The sequence below is a fragment of the Thamnophis sirtalis genome, unplaced genomic scaffold, assembly GCF_051295495.1.
Source record: "Thamnophis sirtalis isolate CommonGarterSnake01/CBP01778 unplaced genomic scaffold, rThaSir2_p1.2 scaffold_2, whole genome shotgun sequence".
In the NCBI taxonomy this organism is placed as follows: Eukaryota; Metazoa; Chordata; class Lepidosauria; order Squamata; family Natricidae; genus Thamnophis; species Thamnophis sirtalis.
In genome coordinates this window covers 146376810-146393563 of record NW_028261382.1, presented here as the reverse complement: position 1 = coordinate 146393563, position 16754 = coordinate 146376810, and the positions used below count along the sequence as shown (strand labels likewise).

General features: G+C 35.0%; 1 long non-coding RNA gene across 1 annotated transcript in view; it reads left to right on the top strand.

The window, feature by feature from the left end:
* LOC148049222 (uncharacterized) overlaps positions 1–12483 on the top strand; it is a 185103-nt gene extending 172620 nt beyond the window's left edge. The window contains exon 4 of the long non-coding RNA XR_015695396.1: positions 12368–12483. This is a non-coding gene — a long non-coding RNA (uncharacterized LOC148049222). The remainder of the gene's footprint in view (positions 1–12367) is intronic.
* Positions 12484–16754: the final 4271 nt, after the last annotated feature.

Sequence of the window (16754 nt, the reverse complement as noted above, 5' to 3'; positions counted from 1 at the left end):
TTCCTGGAATACCTGGCGAGGCCTTCACCTCTGCAGCCAGACATCTATCCGGAGACACAGGTGGACCAACGTGTCGAATGTCGGTGGCCTGTCCACCCTCGCCAGTTCATCCTGCAAGGCCTCAGACAATCCATCTTGGAACGTGTCCATTAGAGCTGGTTCATTCCATGTGGAATCTTGGCTACGAAGCCTGAATTCAGACACATATTCCTGCAAGGACCCAGTACCCTGCTGCAAGGATTTCAAACTTCTGGCAGCTGTTTCCCCTTTGATCAGATCTTCAAACATCCGTTTGAAATGCTGGGAGAAGCCCTGAAAGTCATCCAACAGAGGGCTTTGTGGCACTAACAAGGGCGTGGCCCAATGGGCAGCCGTGCCTGAGAGCAAGCTGATAAGGAATCCCACCTTCGTCCAGTCAGTGGGAAAGTCCTCCGCTCTCAGCAACTGGGCCGTGGCAGCATCCCTCCTTTTATCTCCAAACTTCCTCCCACAAGCCCTAGTGGCATACTGAATTTTGTATCCCGAAAAAACTCTCAGCAGAACTGCTGAGTCACAATACAATCCATAGAGATGAATTTTATAAGATGGAAATCTGGACCATCTTGCTAAGCTTGAAGTAATATTTTAGCCTTTTTTTAGTTCAGAACATGTAGTAAAAACCTGTGTATGTGTCCACTGGAAACAAAAACATATGCCTAGCACAATAATCACTTACTTCAACAAGTCCTGATTCTTAGGAAAACCAAATATAGTAGATATTTCAGTAAAATGTTAACAATTAGAAGAGTGCAAATGGTCTTCTATCTGATTTGAACCATCAATTTAATTGTGATTGTCAATCTAATTATTTAAATCAGTTAGGAAAATGGAGTATATTACATATTTTTTCTGAATTGATTCATGAACAGAATTTTCACACAGGCATCGTGGTCAACTTTATAATTCAGTTTGAATTGTCAATTCAGTCCACTTTAGTCTGTAGGAAGTTATCATCCAGCCCTCTCCCAGAAAAATGAAATATCCTAGGAAATATTGAAAAGGCAGAATATTTCTTTGAATGTGAAAAGAAAGAAACATGTTTTAAAAGACAGAATAGTTGCCTGTAGCTTCCTGCCCATCCCCACTGTTAATGGGCCATTAAGACGGCCAAGCTAGCCCACTTTACATAATAAAGACTTCACCAACAGCTACAGGAAAGCATGATAATATTGGCCCTTTACTCAACTGACCACGTGGCATCTGAGAACTCATCCATACCTGGATTCAAAACACAGCCTAGAGAGTAGCCTGCATGCCCCCATGGGAGTCTGACAACCAATCGGAATACATTTCTTACACAGGAACAGGAAACAGAGAGGTGGGATTGAACAGGTTATAAAAAGCCTAGCAAGCCCCTCCCTCAGCCCTTCTCTTCTTCTCCACCAACATTGAAGCATGTGATCACCTTTTCTGTTCAGGGCTCAAGCCATGTGACCCTGTCCAACAATAAACCATCTTTCCAAGCAGCCTCCATGTCTCCAGTGTCTTTTTCCCCACTTGGAGCTGAACCCAGAAGGACATTTCTTTCATCAAGTCAATTCAATTTAGTGATTCAGTCAAATTGATTCCAAATCACATATCCAACATTTTGCATAGCCTTGTAAGTTGTGTTATGCAGTTAGTTTATACTTTTGCAGCATTTCAACTTCTTCAAACTGCAGCATGTTATCGTTTTTTGAGGAGACACAAATGCATCTCTGATATAGTTTATTACACTCATTTAACAGGAATCTGTAAATTAAAGACACAACCAATATTTAACTGCAAATAACTCTGCATTTTCTAGCTGGATCTGTTAAAGTAGAGCAAGTGAGGCATAATATTGCTGTGTCTTCCTTCACTGCTCTCAGCAGTGTCAGTCAACAATTGTTTGCCAGAAAGAATTTCTTCTTTCACATGCTGTATGTCTGATATCTTTTTCAATGATACCAGAGTGAAGAAAAAAGGTAAGCTTTTCCTCTTGTAGCTTATTCACCATAAGAATCACCTCCCTGCATCTAGAATTATAGTAGGGAATCACAGAGTTAGAAGACAAGCATTAAGTCCTCACATTCAAAATACTGCTTAGAAAAGTAATCCAGATTAAAGCTATTGTGACTGTTTATTCTCTGCTTGAATGTGTCCAATGAAGAGAATTTACCAAAGCTGTGGAGCAGCTTGAATTGCTGGTACTGTTGAATTGCTGATATTCTTAAGATTATAATTTTTCCTAATGTTCAGTGCAATTCTCCTATTCAGTAACTTAAATCCATTATTCCATGTCATGTACTTTGGAACAAATAACAGGTCTTATGCTTTTCTGTGTTACATCCCTTCAGTAATGCAACTGTTTTCGAGTCTAAATATACCTATCTCCTTTAATCTATCTTCAAAGGATTTAGCTTTTAGTTTCTTCTCTTCTGTTACCCTCTCCTGAATTTACTTCAGCGTGATGAGATCTTTCCTAAAGTGTGGTGTTTAGAACTGGACACAGTACTCAGGGTGTTTCAATGAAGACTCAATCATCCAGGTCAAAGTATATAAAAGGTTGAATCACAGCAACTGAATGAAAATGTGTTAATCTGAGATGTTTTGTTGCTCACCCAAGCAACTTTATCAGTCAAAATAAAAAAGTAGGCAGAAAATCAAAGAGTTGTTGGAATGTACTCTTGCTATACAACTTCAGGGATTTCTCCCTAAAATGTATTGCAATATGTCAGTGAAGACACAATCATCCAGATCAAAAGTATGTACAAGACATATTGCAATTTAATTTTATCAGGGAAATTAGGGTTTTCAGAGGAAATTCAAAGGAAATGCAAAAATTCACCTAAATATAAGACAAATCAATTTCATTTTAGTATTTCACATGACAGTTCATTTTTCAGCATTCATTTTTCAAGGCACACTCAGCTATTTCAGCCATTCACTTTGTCTTATTCCTTCCTACTTGTTATCAAAATATTCAAGCTAATAATCTATGACCACTATGCTAAACAGAATATACAGCCCAAAGCTGCATGCTGAATATGTAAAACTCAAGTTATGCTCTGGTGATTAATCTGTACTGCATTAAACCACATCCAACTTGTATTATTCACAGCTTGTGCAGAAGACAGTCATCAATAACAAACAACACATCATGATAAGGTTAAATTTTATTTTTTAATTGTTTTCTTTTTTCAATCTCTTCCCCCTTCCCTGGATTTTGTGGATTTTAAGAGATAACGAGGAATATAAGTTTTTAAGGACAAACACAGAAGTACAAAAAGAAATTGTGTTTTTCACACATAATTTGACACCTGCTTTTGTCAGTGTATATTACACACCTGTCAGCAGCCTGTATAAATAATCACATTTTAAAAATATTTAGAAACAAAATATTTCAGGAGCCGAACAGAAATATAGGAACAATAGTTACAGTAAAGTAAGGGTATGCAAAAATGGCTGATCAGCTTCAAATTAAACACGTGAAAGTGCAGCATTTTGCCCCAACAACAGACAAGAGGCGGCAATCCCTATTTCATGTTTATATCTCTCTTCAGAAAAGGAGTGTCTGCATATTTAGCTGTAGATATTTTTTTCTGAAAAAATTGCATATTGAATGGCTCAAGGTCAGAGGAGAATAAAAAACAGGCATGCTGATATTCATTTATTATTGGATTCTATCAAAGGAATTAGATTTTAAAATTGTGTGTGTGTGTGTGTGTGTGTGTGTGCGCGCGCGCGCATAGGGAAGGTAATAATCATGTTTTGTAATTAAAATAAAACACATTTCCACTTTCTGTCCCTGTCTCTCTATATGCCTTTCTCTCCCCTTCTTGGTCACTCACTCATGTACATGTAATATACTAGTTCTGCAAAAAATTATTTGGATGCACTGTATCTTTCTGAAATATATGCTTACTGTCTGAATTCTGAATAGGAAATGAGAAGTTCATTCATTGCCATCTGTCCACATTGTGATGGATTCTCTATTAAAGGATTGCTTTCATTCATTCCCTTAGAACACTTTGTCACTGTTCTTGTATGTCTTCTTGGTGGTGACAATTACACAACTCTGTCTCTCTTGGGGATTTAGTTTTCTTCTTAATTTTAAGGCACATGAATATATTTTAGGTTTAAATTGACATGATTTATATCGCCAAACTATTCTATGAACCAAAATTTAATTGTTTCCCAGCTTTTGGACTTTTAGAACTTTTGGGTGCTGCTATTGACTCAAGAAACTAAGCAAAGCCCATTTTTAAAAGTGTAATTTTGAGAGAAAACCTGTTACAAGTAGATATTTGGGAAACTGAGTGTATATATATATATATATATATATATATATATATATATATATATATATATATATATATATATATATATATATATATATATATATATATATATATATATATATATATATATATATATATATGAATGATTTTTACAACCCCTGGTAAGCCCCAATTATGGGAGGAAGCTAACTGCTTCCATCATCTGTCAATCGGCTCGTCACAAGAGTCCATCACGACAGAAACCCAATATTTTTACTGTTGCCTTTGTTATATTTGTGGTTTTTTTTTAGCCCAGGTTCAAATCCCAGTAAGGGTATGGCTAGCTGATGAGAGCTAAATAGCTTGAAATAGATCTATACTACTCTCCCTTTATTTATTTATCAGCACAAATTAAAAAAACACACACACACACACACACACACACACACACACACACACACACACACACACACACACACACACATATATATATATATATATATATATATATATATATATATATATATATATATGCAGAATTCATAAAATACAGGTCAGACAAAAGCAACAAGACTGAACAAAAGAGAAAATGTGTCCAGTTTACAAATATCATTTTGAAATTGTAATGTTTTGTTTAAAAATCATCTTGAATAGTTTGGAATGATCAAAAAAACATGTGTACCTCATTGTTCACATCTGGCTTCTAGGCATTGCATAACAACCACCACTATAGGTCCTGAATGTGGTGATCCCATAGATATACCTTTAATTTGTTGGTAAATTTGTCCATCAAATTTGAAGTATGGGATTAGGCAGAGGTTTATGAGATTTATATATAATTGGTGTTTCAAACTTCATGCATTTGTTTAAGTCAGGTGCGCTATGAAGCAATGCCGTCATAGATTTTTTTTGGCTAATTCCAGATCTATGGATGTGAACAGGGCTATGATATTTATGATTGTTTGAAGGCTGTGTAGTGGAGACTTGATGGAATGCTGTATGATGTTCAAGGCTTATTCTTCCATCAAACAATGACTAAATATAAAATCAAACCAAATATTTATTATGATCAAAGAGAAGGAATACAATTGAAAAGGATAAAAATAAATCAGTGCAAAAATTATTATTATAAAATATAAACAAATATAAAACAAAAGTGTAAAAAATGTCTAAAGGACATCTGCAAGGAGGGGCTAGAAGCTTTAGATGGATGTAAGGGAGCATAAAGTTTAGTATATGGCTGACTAAGCCAGCTGGATAACTTTTTCACTATGTCACTACTAGTCCCTATTTCTCAGCTCAACCCACCCTCACAGGGCTGTTGCTATAGGCTGTTGCTATAGATATTTAGCAACCTAGTCTGCAGTTTCCTACTGTTTCCAGAATGAAGGACTCCTTCCAGGTATTTGAAATAGGTGACCAGCTAAAAATGGGGTTGTCTATTTTCCAGGAGTGCCATCATTTTGGTTTTCTGATAGTTGAGTTCTAGATGATCTTCCTTGCAATATTAAGAAATAAGCACTGAAAGAACAATCTTTTGGGATTGTTTTTAAGACCTCAACTGCTTTAAATGCTTTTATGAAAAAATTTATGTTAAACTAATCAACTGAACTAAATTCTCAAACTATATTTGTAAATATAAATCACTCTTAAACAGGTATTTAAAGCTCAATTAGTTCTGTTTTAAAAATTTCATAGCCCCTGATTTTAAAGATTTTGACCCAACTTCATTCAGGTCGATAGATTTCTTGTATCGCAAAAGTCCTACTCAAGGTTTTTAGAGTGATGAGCAACAAGGAACTTTCCAGGGAATTCTGCTTTTCTGTCTTGTAAAGAATATTTGCTGTGTTAAACCACCAAATTGCTTTTACCTTTATTAATAGAGAATATAACTTTTGGAATGATAAATGTATTTGATAGGGGAAACAGAATAAGAACATTCATATCCACATTCTACTCCTCTTTCAAGCAACTGCAATTGTAGATATCAAATTTGATATCATCAGTATTGTCCTCGATAAAAATATGTAAATGGTAGGTGAAAAAATGCTACTTCAATTATATTGATTGATTGATTTGATTTCTACAGTCGCCCATCTCAACAAGTTATTCTGTGTCGGTCATGTAAGAACAGGAGTGAAATGTTATGCATAATTTTATAATCTAAGGTACAAAGAAGAACAGGAAAATATGCAGAGTATGGTTGTCGAAATTTTTTCCAAACTTTTTATTAACAGTGGTCAAAGGAAGGTTATGTACTGTCTTTTGTAATGTATTGCGCCTTAATATGTCTTTTTGCCTGTAATGTATTGCATTTGTATGTGTATATCTGTGTTGTGCCTGTGTTGTGTTTGTATGTGTGTTTCTGTTTTGTTCAGGTGCTGCATCTCCCTGTGTTTATCTGCATGTGCACATTTTCTCACCAAGATCTAATTAGGATAGGTCTGTTTCCTCATGTACTGTGAAGGTCTTTGGATGTTTTTTCTGCTATTGCTACATACAGGGCGGGGCATAACCTTTTCCTAGGGGGTCACAGCAAGATCGACAGCAGTTTACAACTTCCGCGACACCTCATTTTAAAGCCCATAAAAAACTGAATTGAATGAGCTATTAAATGTTAAATTTGCTTTAAGAATGGCTGGAAAATTCGATTCGGAAGAACAAAGGATCATTGACAGAATAAAATGCATTGCCTTTCGAGAGGCTCGCGATGCTGGAGCGACGTTTATCAATCGAAAATGGATTGCAAACAAATTGAAACGTCATCCGGATTGGGTTACTGATAATTGGAACAAAACAGCCCAAGAATGTTTCACAAAATTTGGAGAAGGGCGTCCTCTGCAACTGTCCCAAGAAAGCAAAGCCATCATTGCAACTGGCAGTCGCAAACAACGAAAAGGAAACCGAAAAGTGGCCCAAGAAATCCTTCAAATTCGTGGAAAACGAGTTGATCAAAGGACAATCGGCCGATATCGAGAACGAGAAGGTTTGAAGCCATTCCACGTCATTTGCAAACCATTGAAAACTCAAACACACGTTCAAGATCGGCTTTGGTTGTGCGATTGGTTGTCTGAATGGACCGAGGAAGATTTTCTTCATTTGGCGCCATCTGACGAATTCTTCGTTTATGCCATTCGAAAACCGAATTTCCAGAACGATCGAATTTGGGCTAAAGACGTCGACGACATCGCCAAACATGAACGATATCGACAAATCGTTCGCAATCCAACTTGCATCGGGATTTTCGTCATTTTCACAGCCAAGAAACTGCATTGGGTTTTGAAGGATAAAGGGGAATCCTGGGATGGCAGTTATTTCCGTGAGAAAATTTTATTGGAGAATGTCATTCCATTTCTCAGTGATCCAGACAATGTCTTGGTGGTTGGTGAGGCTGTCTTTCTTCATGACAAAGCTCCTTGCATGCGTGCAAATGCGACTCAGCAATTGTTAAAGGAAAACAATGTCGAATTTTGGGGCAATGACGTCTGGCCGGGAAATTCGCCAGATCTCAATCCGGCAGAGAACATTGGGGCCATAATTAAGGATGAAGTGGAAGCTCTGATGATTCAGGAGCAAGGTCAAAATCGATATTCGGTTGAAACTTTGAGAATGAATTTGGAAACTGTGTTGAAAAATCTGGAAAATCGAACGGAACTGTTTGAAGATTTGTTGTGTTCTTATCCACCTCATTTGAATGCTGTTCGAAGGGCTAATGGTGGTCATACTGACTATTAAATCATGTCAATAAACTCAGTTTTTGATGGGCTTTCGAATGGTGTATGAATTATTTGTGTTGTTATTACAAGTGTTGCTGTGACCCCCTAGGAAAAGGTTATGCCCCGCCCTGTATTGCTTCTTCATGGCTTTTATTTGTGTGTGTGTGCATGTGCTGGAAAGCACAGGAGAGGCTGCACATAGAAACTTTACAAAACATGGCTTCTGGAATTAATCTTTGTAATCTCTTAAAAGCATTTCTGTCCTCAGTCACAGAATGAGGAGAAGGGGGAGGGGAGACTTAAGAATGGAGCAGATCAGCTGTATTCTCAGCCTCTGCTCCAGGGTCTCTCCCATAGAAACACATTGCAGGGGTTTTTCTTCTGGATTTTTTTTCTCTTCAACTCCCAGCTGAATAGGGTCAATTTCAAATAGCCTCCACCACCATATCAGATATCACTTTATTCTGTTTTTGGAAAATATTCTGTGATGAGCAGATAGACCAATTCATAAAGTGGCAGACTTCTGAATGACTTTACATACCGGTTGAGTCAGATAAAATATTAAAGGTCTGATTTGGAAATAAGATAAAGTATAGGGGAAAAGGTCATGTTTTACATCAAGCAGATGAAAAAAAGACAACATTCTGCTTCTTCACAGAGAAGTTGATGAAATGAAGGATTATAAGGGATATTTCTAAAGATCCAGCCATTTCTGTGATGTTTCTTCTAGTCTGTCTAGACTCTGGAGCAGGAATAATCCCTTTGGCATATGTAAGGACAGTGCCAGAGGAAAGCCAAGGGGCGCCCTAATGATTTGGGTAGGTACTGGAAACTGTTGCATAAATCCTTGGTTATATATCATACTGTACTTGCATATCTGAACACTAATGAGATTCATGAAAAATCTGAGCCACTGAATAAGAAGATTCTTACAAAAATTATTGTAGGATCATATTCTAAAATTCTAGCACTTCAAACTTAATCATAAAAAATTGGAAGTATTAGTAGGCCTTCCTTGTAAAAAGTATGCAGAAAATTGCAACCTAAGAAATAATCTAACTCCCAGGAAAACACAGTTTGCCAGTTTCTTGAGCTGAGAATTGAAACAACATAAATGATTGCAATTTTAATTTGCACATTATTTTTGTATTGTATCTTGAAAGGGAAAACTGAACAAGATAGGGAAAGAAATTATCTCCTTGCTGTAGTCCAGCATGTCACTTTCAAATAGTCTTGCATATAGGCAAACGTAGGTTTTGTATCATTTTCAGGAAAAGTAAATTGGTTAAAAAAAAAAAAGTAAACATCAGATGTTACTTGACCATATCTTGCCATTAAGTGTGGAAAATGGCTGTACTTGTCCTTGTAAAACAAAAGAAACACTTCCTTCCTTTTATATTAATATGTCTTATTAATATGCAACCAGAGCATAGTTGTTCCTATTTTGCATTTCTCCTGATACAAATAGATTTCTCTAGATTAATGAAAACTGATGGGCTGGAAAAAAAATTGAGATGATGACAGAAGCTTCATAGAAATGAGTGGGGGGGGGGAATAAAATGCTTGAGGGATATAATCTGCAACATATATTCCTAAACGTTTATAAAACTGTCACTGGACATGTTTATAAAGAAACCTTGTTGAAAATGAGAAAAGGACAACCTTCAGATGAACCCTGATGAGTAGCATATGCCTGGATGGACCGCTATGAGAACATTGATTACAATAGTAACTTGTATGTTTGTGCAATATTAGGGATGTGATTTCAGAAAGATGCTTCATTGTACATGGAAATACAAAGAAAGCAACTGTTTAAAGGAACTGTGTCTCTTTCTCCAGGACTGTGTAGCAGCTATATTGATCCAAGGAAAAGATATGGCTATTTAGAACAGTTGCAGACGTGTTGCATTTGCACTTCTGCCTATTCTGGGGCACCTTTTCTAAATTAATTCCAAAGAGCTGCATTTGTTTCTGAACCTTGTGTTTTCCTTGTCATTGTAAATTAAGACCATTTGGAAGCTTAATATGTATCTACTGTAAAAAAAAATATTATACTTTTATTGTAAATCTAGATGGTGAAGGTTGCTCACTGTAGGAACAATTAGGAAAGGAAAGCAATAATTAACGATAGCCAAAATGACATAATTGCATACTCATTTTTTTCACCTGGAAGCTATGATGTTGCTGTCTATTATTTTGATGATTACTTCACACATTCTCAGTGGGTCTTTTCCTCTTCTTCTAACTGAGTAATATCACAAACTTATTCTGAAACTCAATATTTTTTTAAAAAAAGTTTGGTATCCAATGTATGTCAATTGTTAACAATCAGAAATTTAGAAATGAACAGACAAATAAAATCTTACAAAGATTAACACTAATCATAATCTCTGTGACCGTTAAAGAGTGAGACCTGATCACAGATTTCCCGGCATCACATTTTGCTTCAGCTTAGTTGTGTAAAGTGACAACTATGAATTCCTCTCTTTTAAAAATGCTCTTGAAGATTTCTTTTTTTTTCCCCACATAAAAATGTTTTAACAACAAAGCTAAATAAAATATCCTCATGGGTTTATCCCAATCATTAACAGCTATTTATTAACAGTAGTCCTAGAAAGTTATTTTCATTTTTTAGTAGACAGGATCACAATATTCTCTAAGGACCTAAAAACGTAGATACAAATATGGAATTGGGATAGCTTGTTATGCCTTTTCCAGTTTCTTCTTCTGGCCCCTCATCTGCAAATTGTGGTTCCAACCTTGCCCAGCTATCATCCTCTAGTGAAAATCACTTCCAAGCTAGCTTGCAAAAGTAAACTTATAAATTGCATTAGTATCTCATTGTATATTAATTCCTTTAAATGGAATTTGGAGGTGACAACTGGTACAGAATGAGGGGTTTCTATATTTGACCATCAGGACTTCTTTATGCCAGTGGCTTCTAGTTTATTTCTAGATTCATACATTTAAACTTTCAAATCTTTTAAAGTTCTACTTTACTAAAGATCAAAGTACAGGTAGTCCTTGACTTACAACAGTTTGTTTAGTGACCATTTAAAGTTACAACAGCATTGAAAAAAATGACATGACCATTTTTCATAGTTACAACTGTAGCATCCCTGAGGTCACGTGACCAACATTCGGACACTTGGCAACTGGTTCATATTTATGACGGTTGCAATGTCAAGGGGTCATGTGATCAACTTTTGTGACCTTCTGACAAGCAAAGTCAATGGGGACGCTTGATTGAGTTAAAAACTCTGCCACTAACTTAACAACTGAAGTGATTCACTAAACAGCTGGGGCAAAATTCACTTAACAAATGTCTCACTAAACAGGAATTTTGTGCTCAGTTGTGGTCCTAAGTTGAGGACCACCTGAATCAAATTGATATACTTTTCTGAAAGTATTTCACAATTAAAATATGAGCACGTTTTCTTCCCTGTGTCTCCATGTAGAAGATTAGGTTAGTATTCCTGGAGGCAGACTCTTCTCACTGAGGTCACACTGCTGTTACACAATCTATGGAGCTATTTACATAGATGTTTGTTTTGTATTTTTAGTAATAAAGAACGTCCTTCCAGTTATTTTAGACATTTCAATGGTATTTATGTTTTATGGCATTTGCCTCCCTATGTCTTTCCCAACCAGAATGATTACAGTCAATGTCTTAATTGCAGCTTGCAGCCATTCCTGTTTAAATCTGCTGCTTTATTTTACTGTTGACTTTCATTATTGTATTTTTGTTAGCTGCTTTGAAGCATAAATAAGTGAAATGCAAATGAGCAGGTCAATACTGGTCACATCAATTACCTAAATTTTGAATGTAGAGCAGGGTTTTTATTTTTACCAAATAAAAATATACATAAAGTTAAATGTCAACATTGGATAATGCTCCAATAGATTGATTTATTTATTCTAGAATGGAGAGATCGATTATAATCTGTAGCTTTGATAAATGGACTGTGGACCCATTTCTAAACTTCTAACTGTCTGGTATACTGTAGGGAACAAAAGTGCACCATTCCTTGAAAGAACTTTACAAATAAAAACAAAAATGTAAAAATAATTTCATTCCTAGGAAGCACTTTGTAAATTTCTGAAAGAATCTACAAATGGGTTTCTGTAATGATTAGATACTTCCAATACTATAGGCATATTACTTCAAGCAGCTTAATTAGGTAAGGATTTTTTTTTACAACTAATACATAAAAGATTGCCTTGAAGCTTTCATCACATTCATGTCTTACTTTATATTTAATGAGACATTTTCATGTATTTTCAATGAAACCCTTTCTCATTATTTTTAAGTACACAATGGGTTAAGCAATGTAATTATGTATAATTTCCTTCCTTTTCCTTTGTTTATAGTAATAATTCCTTAGGGAGAAATATCTTGCTAAATGGCTCCAAAGTGTCTAAACATCTCAGATGAAGCTGAAATCCAGGCATAATAAGCTAAACTGCAAAATGTGAATGAAATGGACTGTGAGTAGTTTTCATTCTTTGCATTTCAAATGGACAACGCTGCCTCCAGGAGTGCTAACCTAATCTTTTATATTGAGGTCCAGGGAAGAAAACCTGCTAATATTTTAACTGTGAAAAGAACCTTCAGGAATCCCGAATGGATCAAATAGGATTTTCCTACTTGTGACTCTACAGTTCAGAAATTCTATTCTCAAGTTTCCCTACACATTTTTTTCTACAAAAAGAAAAACAAAATACTCAAAGCACAACATAATTTTTATTCTGAAGTTATGTTATTCTTTGGATAAATTTTAATGAACTGTTATAAAAATGGGGTAAAGAAAGATAGGTGATCTTATCTTCATAGGAAGTGCACTATAGAAACTGAACGTTCATTTTCCATTAGGACCAAACCAAGCAAAAGAAGAAGAAAAAACTCCCTTCAGAATGCATGCAATCGTTTTGAGAGCACCATACTTTATTTTAGATTGTTGTACAATTTTAGAATGGAAAGCTTTCAATAACTGTCTGTTGTAACTTTGCAATGAATTAATTTTATTACTCTCCTCTTAATCTTATGTGTAAAATATTTATTAATATTTAATTACACAAGCTTCTTATTTCAACAAGCTTTTTGTACTTATCTAAGATTTTTTTTATCCATGGGATAAATGACTAAAGTCCAACTAACAGCATTTGAATTTAATGTAAACTAGAGATATTTTCATTATCCCAGAAATAACAAACTTGACTCAAACCTCCAAAGCATAGAAAAATTATTCCATTCTTAATGAATGAATAACATGTTATCTCATTGTATAGATCTCTTTTATTTCTATTGATATTTTTTCCAGTTTTCATTTTTGGAATATTACTAAATACTCTTTAACTAGTTCATTTTTGAGGTGTAGGATGTATACCACCTGCTGTAGTAGTTCTTAAGGGAAGTGGTGGCTCTGTGGCTAAGATGCTGAGTTTGTTGATCAGAAATGTCAGCAGTTCGGTGGTTTGAATCCCTAGTGCCATGTAGCAGAGTGAGCTCCCATTACTTGTCCCAGCTTCTGCCAACCAGCAGTTCAAAAGCATGTTAAAATGCAAGTAGAAAAATAGGGACCACTTTGGTGGGAATGTAACAGCATTCTGTGCACCTTCAGCATTTAGTCATGCTGACCACATGACCATGGAGATGTCTTCGGAATGTGCTGGCTCTTCGGCTTTGAAACGGAAATGAGCACCTCTCCCTAGAGTCGGGAACAACTAGCACATATGTGCAAAGGGAACCTTTACCTTTACCTATAGTAGTTCTTAAATGAAAAGTAGAAATTGCAAAAGGTTTTGCAATCTTTAGTAGATGCTCAATGTTTTGTGTCACTGAACTTGGTTACAGAAGGAAAAACTCCTTTTAAAGAAAGAATATACTTCAACCTCATAAAAACATATTTTATTCAAATGATAAAAATGAGGAATTTGGCATGGATAAGATTATACTTATAAAATAATAGAGCACCCTAGTGACCTTCACATTTTTTGAGCTATAGCTTCTGGAATCTCTTGCCAGACTGAATATTCTTTTAATATTCTGTTTGAATCTGATAGAAACTGATCAAAATAATTCACATAATCAAGTTTGCCTATTCCTGAGGCAGCTATCAGTTTTGGTTACTATCCATTTCTCATATTTCTTATCTTTCTTTCTCCTTATTCATTTTCTGCTGCAGTTTGAATTTGTTAAAGTGCAGATGAATACTCACATGTACTTGTATTTTTCAGTAAACATTCAGTACATTTTTGTATATATCTTTTTGTTCAGATAAGCGTTTTTGCAAGCAATTTTATGTATTAAAAGGCATTACTGTTTATATATTTTGTTGCACATTTCCCCAAAATCTAAAATGCTGATATATTATTTAGATGGAGAATTACATTACAGCACTCTAGAAATATGAAACTTGAAATTGTTTAATTTTTCACATGAGATTGAAAGTCCACAATTCATATTTATATTCAAATATGAATAGAACACACATATCCTGATCGAGAAAGGAGAGAGGGAAGGGAAGAACAAGTTAACAAGCTTTTTAGTATTTTTCATCTCCATCTTTTAAAGTACAAAAATGTAGTGTTATTTCAAAGATAACTGAACTACTCATGTATTGCTTTTTAATCCTTTCAATGAGGTAGATTAAGTAGATCTGCATTTTCTAAATACATAGTTCAGGGGGTCTGGAGGATACAGAGAATGCAAAGAAAAAAAGCAATTACTTGAAACTCAACTAGAATCTATAATCAAGTACTTATTTGACTATAAAATCCAAATAATATAGAATTTATACTTCAGTACAGCGTATAATGAATAACAGATTTCCTGTGAGAGAAGCATCCTTTAAATCTTAGAAATTAAATCACACCCACATATAATGGTTACCTGGTTCCAAATAAAATGTCTTTCTAACCATTTTTTTAAAGGTAGTTTCTTTGTTTTGAATTTATTTATTGAAGTTTAATTTTAATCCTCTGAATGGCTTATGTGGCTTATTATAAAAATACTTTAAAATACTGAAATTTCAAATACATAAGGATAAGATTATATAAACAATCTCAATAAAAAGTAAAACAATGAAGAGAAATTTTAAGCAAGAATTTCCTCTTCACATGATGCCAATTAGCTCTAATTTGTGATGTACTTTTTCATCAAGCTTTATAGGTGCATTTGCTCCATGTAAGATTAACATGCAATTTAGTTGGATATTCCTATTCTAAATAGTTCCAGGAGCTATATAGATATTTGTCTTTCTAACATGTGGAAGGAGCTCTAATATGGTAGGGCCAAAAAGCAGATCCTTCTTTTCTCTGAGTGAAATCCAAAGAGGATAAATTGTACATACTGAAATATACTACTTTACAGAGCAATATTATATATGCCTATTTAGAAGTATTTCCCAGAAAGTTATTGCAAATGAATCTATACAACTGCCCTATAAGAAATTAAAAGTTTAAAGAGTTGGATGGGATCTCACAAAATATCTAGTCCAACAATTTATCCAGTGCAGGATATGCTAAAGCAATTTGATCAAATGGCTATCTGGCCTGTGTTTAAAGACCTCCACTAAAAGGTAACCTATTATTTTACAAAGTAACTTGTTTCATTGGTTTGCACATCAGGAAATTCCTTCTAATATCTAATCTGAATTTATTCCTGTAGCTTCAACTCATTGATCCTGTTCCATGAGGAACTAGAGAACAAGTCCACTCTTTCTTCAACATGACAATCATTCAAATACACAAGGGCTACTGTCTACCTCCCTTGACCCTTGTCTTCTGCAGGCTAAACATACTTATTTTATATAATAATTGCCTCACCATCTTGATAGACCCTCTTTGAACTCACTCCAGTTTTGCAATCTCTTTAGATTATGATGACCAGAAAAGAATGCAGATCAGATGTGATGGAATGTAGCAGGCTGTATTCTCATTAGGGTTCCATAGTAATAAAAGACAGCTCTGTCCAGATATTTTGTCTTAGAAAAAGAGGGAGAAGACAGCCCCTCCCTAATAGTTTTTAAAGTATATGATTGATGTAGACAATAGACTGTTTCGGTCTGGAAGGATTCTGTCATAACCGTGGAACAATAAACAACTCTACTTGGAAGAATCATCATATGTCTTTTTTCATTTTGGGGCCTGACACAGTAAAGCAATTCTCTCACAAATTCTATGCCATGCTACCGTAGTTGTACCTCTTCCAATGTCTATGCCTTTCCTCTTTTCTTCCCAGATTCAGGACTAGAGATTTCGATTTATTAAATTTTATTTTTGTCTCTAAGTAATTAATTATAACTCCTATTTTGGCATCATCTACTCATTAATCTTTTCCTCTGGGTCATTAGTAAAAATATTGAAGAGCCCAGGGTCCAGAATAGAGCCGCTTGACATACCACTCAATACAACTCTTCAAGAAGATATAGACTCAAATACAAGTAACCAGCCAATTATAACTCCATCTGATAGTTGTATCTCCTAGACCATATTTTACTATTATATTAATGAGGATATCATGACAGATTTCATTGAGTTTCTTTCTAAGGTCAATGTCTGCTCGGTCCATGGCATTCCTCCAATCTATTATGCTAGTAACTCTGTCCAAAAAGGACATAAGGTTAGCTTGCCATGACTTGTTTGTAACAAACACATGTTCTCTTATTAACTGCATTTATTACATTTGCTTTTTCCCTAAATCTTACAAAGTACTTGTTAGTAAAAAAAAATGACATGAATATAAACATAGAAGTGA